The following is a 4,655-nucleotide window of genomic DNA, read 5'->3' as shown; positions in this document are numbered from 1 at the left end:
AACGTTGTGTGGCTCCTACCCCAATACATCACAGAGGTCTTTAAAAACATGGAGGTTCTCCTGGGCTTCGAGATAAGGTGAGTGTGAAGCCCTTCCAGTGTTTTTTGTTAATTTGTTTGTTTGTTTTTCAGTGGGATATTGTTGCCCATTTTCTTTATGATTCTTCTTTATTGGTTTTTTTTTTCTGTTTTCAAACTGTAATCTGCCCAGATTCATTTTGGAATCAGGTGGCCTCCAAATCAAATCAAATCAAATCAATGGGACACTTGAAGATAATGCTTTACTGCTTCTCTGTGTCATGATATGGACATGTTGAAAGTAAGTGATATTTCACCTCTCAAACCATTTATTGGTTAAAGTTTACAACTAATCCATTAAATTATACTTAGAAATGGATCAAAACCAGTGATCCATCTAAGCTCTGGTGTAATATAGCCAAACTGTCTATACTCCAGTAACAGTCTCAACTACTCTACTACTGGGCCGTTTTCAAACTCCATCCCATAGACAATATTTTGTTTGCTTGCTTGTTTTTGAATTTCTAGGTTGCCCAATTTCAAAATTATTCCAGGGGGCTTCACAAGTTAAAAGGAAAACAATATATAATTACAACCATCATCTAAGAGAAAACATACCATTCAAACACATCAATATATTGCAGAAAACCAACTGAATAGTCTGAAATAAGACTATTCACTAGGTTTATGACTCACATCACAATCAGCTACTGGACTAAATATTGGGATCAACTAACAGATGGCAATGGGCAGGAAAATAAAATTGACTTCTTGATTTCTTAATCATGAGATTTGTTCTAGCAGTAACTAGAAAGGTTTCCTACATAAATAGCCAAGGACATGGACTTCTGTTGGGGATGAGGGCAAGTGACATGTGTATATGATATCGTCATGCAAATGATGTGAATTACATCCTGTATGTCTTTTGTGTCCTGCTCTCATGATGCATAATTTTCACAATGTCATCATGAAGCACATGATGTCATCATGGCTTCTACTGTATATGGAGGAGGAGATAGGAAACATACAGTTCTGGAGGTACAGAACAACATGAGAAATTAACATGCATCATTACCTTTAAGAAACAGCGAGGGTCACATGATACAACAGACTAATTGGAAAACCTGAATCCATACTATCCAATGAGCACTGATATACATTATTTTGTATAAGACAAATTTAATTCCTGGTGATTGCATCTTATTTATTTATTTGGATTTATATGGCCCCTTTCTTACCACAGTGGCTCATAGTGAATAAAATTTAAAAATAAAAATACCAATATAAACAACTCTTAAAACATAATATGGAAGGAAGGAAGGAAGGAAGGAAGGAAGGAAGGAAGGAAGGAAGGAAGGAAGGAAGGAAGGAAGGAAGGCAGGCAGGCAGGCAGGCAGGCAGGCAGGCAGGCAGGGCAGGTGAGAACAAAAACACCCACATATAATTCCCCATTCCCCCCCAAAATGTCATGAATTTGCATGTTATCCTTATGCCGGGGCCATGCTAACCTTCTTTGTATTTTTCCAGTTTCAGTACATGTGTTGCCAAAGCTAGCATCCGTGTAGTTTTCTTGTCACTATTATGCAAGGAGTTTACCATTTTGTATGTAAGAATGTCTTGGGAGACAGGAGGAAGAGCCACATAAGCAGCACATAAAAGCAGCACATAAAAGATATCTCAGTCCACAGAAAGAGGGAGGGTGTGGGAAGCATTTCAGAAGGGACCTTCCCTAGTTTTCTGGAGAGTAAAAGGGGAGGAGGGGAGAAATACTTTTAGACTTGCAAGATTCTATAATCTTACAATAAAGATAGAGCTAGTATTCATTGTTGTGCTTCTTGTCTGGACTACCATGAAGGGCTGACACATTTCCATTTTCTATGATATGTTGGTTATGTATTTATTAATATTTCCAGCCAACAGATCTGGAAAACTTACATTGTCACTCATTCATGTACTAACCATGACCAAACCTGCTTTGTTTCTAAGATCACCCAGGGCCTACTAGCTGTTCCACCTATTGAGGCATATTTAAAATGGTAACTCTTAGCAACTTGTGTAGTTGCTAAGAAGAATTAGTTCCTTTAGATCAAATTTGTGTATGTGTCTATATGTATATGTATGTATATATACATGTATGTATGCATATATACATATATATACAGTATGTACATGCACACAGAGAGACTTGCTGAAAGTGTAAACAGGAAAATTTAGAATCCTTTCCCAATTCTAAGAACATTTTTTTCTAAATACTATACTTCATAAATTAACTTCATTTTAATTTACATTCCTATCCTTTTTGGGAAAAAGGAACAATTAAATTAAATGTGTTGATTATAGCATCCTTCAAATGATATTGCTGTTCTAAGTATACACAGTTTATTCAACTGGCCTTGAATAAAAACAGAAAAATTACATTTTGTATATGTTGCAATCAAAAATAAATAATATTAAAACAAAAATGTTAGAGTTTTACAACTCAGAGGATTTCCTTTGTTTTTGCAGAAATAAAAATAAGCATAATTTAAAAGGTTTGGAAGGGGACATTATGATCAAAATATTTTCTTTGAAATCAATAACTCTGCCTCCTTTGCTCTGGCAAGGCTTGGTTATGGGAGAAATTAGTCTGGGTTGGGAGGAAAACAAGATTATTTGGTAGAACGTTCTGTTAATCCCTGCCTCATTTGGCTACGTGTCCAAAACCAAAATTCAGAACCAGTCTGAGTTGACTAAAATGCACTATTTTCGATTGTAAAGAATTACACAAAGGAATGCGTACATAATTTCCCTCGACCCTATCATTCAGTAAGGATCTCCAAAAAGTGACTTTCAACAAAGATGTCTTCAGGGTTTCCATAAAACTCAACTAATCTTATAAAAGCAAAGCAGCAGAACGGTTTGTTTTACAGAACTTTCACGAAAGGAGATATTATCAACCTTTCCAGTTTGAGCACTGCTCACTTTCCTTAAATGTTGCAGCCCAGCATAATGCCTCAGCCAACCACAGAGACAAGGATAAAGTCTGAAAGCATTTGAAAGAACAAGCAGAATCATTTTCCTTATATTTCCATTTAACATTCATTGACATTGAAGGTTAAGACAGGTACAGTAAAAACCAATTCCATAGTCAGTTCAACCCCGGTACTTGATTTTCAGCTAATTCAGTTCCATTGCCTCTAATGCCTCCACCATTGGATATCTAAATCTTTTTAAAAATAATTTATTTTATTTTTAAATACAAAAAGGGGGGGGGGACACATAAAAAGTGCTTTAACAATACAATACGATAAAGAGAAAAAAGTGTTAATATGTCATTATAACAATAAACAATTACAATTCTATATATGCTTATCTGGTGTAAATATTATTCAAGTACATATATATTTCTAATAGATTTATAAGACTATCATTTTTTTCACCTACTGTATTTTGTATAAATGAGTCCCATATTTCATTATATTTGTCCATACAAAGTCTACATATATAGGCAATCCGCTCATAGGTGGCAAGAATAGTCAGGTCTTCAATCCATTGAGCGAAGGGGGCCATACATTTATTTTTCCAGTGCTCCAGGAACAGTCTTTTGGACATAGTAAGGGCACAGAGAATCCATTTACACTGTCCATTTGTCAATTTCCATGTAATAGGTATGTAATTCAAAAGAATATTATCCTCTGAAAATTTTAATTTTTGTCACACAGTCATTTATACAGTCCACTGATTTCTCCCAAAATTTAGTAAGTATAGGTCATTGTAAATACATGGGTTTTAAAGAGGCATTATCTTTATTACATCTCCAACAAAATGCTGTTTTTGATCATCCTTTTGTATACAGACGTAGTGGAGTCCAATACTAAATATTATTTTTTGTTGTATAAGTCGTAGTTTAAGGTCCACTGACACTCTTGCTGTAGAAGTTAAGACAGTCTCCCATTGTCTAGGCAATATAGAATCCTCTAATTTTTTATTCCACTCATGCCTTAACATCTGCATATCAAACTGATGTATTGATAACAAATATCGATACAAACTAATATAGGGTTTTTTTAGTTTTAAAGGATTTAACAAATTGTTCAGTATCTCAGGTGTCTGAAAAGCTGAAAATGCTGCTGGTCCAAACAATGTGGTTAACAAATGTTTTTACTGTAAATATTGCCATTGAGTTACATCTGAGAGATGATATTTATCTCTTAACACAGAGTATGTTAAAAATTTGGGTATCTAAATCTTAATACTGCAGTCAAACTAGGTTAGTGAACAGCTAACACTGTAATCTAACTGGGTTGGACCATGAATTCTAAAAGAACAATGGCAGGATGACTGTGGCATAAGCCTTTAAATGACTATAAATAACAATTTACAAGAAATTGATTTCTTATTTCCCTTTAAAATTAAGTCTGGCTGCAGTTTTTCAGCTGAATTGGCACTCCTGCTTAAAGCAACATTGCTTTCAAGTACATCTTTAAAGAAAATTAATGCTCTTAGTTCTGTGTTCCCTTCTTTTTGAGGACTCAGCACAACTGATGCTGAACTGATCACATCTTATCTACCTGAAGGAGTTGAAATCTGGCACTTAATGAAGGCTTTCTTAATCTCTTGGTAATTGAAAGGGGAGCAAGGAATTTTTCAGCATTACTG

At 34.8% G+C, this 4,655-nt stretch overlaps 1 pseudogene; it reads right to left on the bottom strand.

The window, feature by feature from the left end:
- Positions 1–1,477: 1,477 nt before the first annotated feature.
- On the bottom strand, positions 1,478–1,574 carry LOC112541858 (U6 spliceosomal RNA; annotated as a pseudogene).
- Between the last annotated feature and the right edge of the window lie 3,081 nt (positions 1,575–4,655).

This window comes from Python bivittatus, unplaced genomic scaffold (assembly GCF_059951505.1).
Source record: "Python bivittatus isolate LINGU-HERP-01145 unplaced genomic scaffold, Pbiv_v1 ctg000590_np1212, whole genome shotgun sequence".
Taxonomy (NCBI): domain Eukaryota; kingdom Metazoa; phylum Chordata; class Lepidosauria; order Squamata; family Pythonidae; genus Python; species Python bivittatus.
This window is presented reverse-complemented; position numbering and strand designations above follow the sequence as displayed.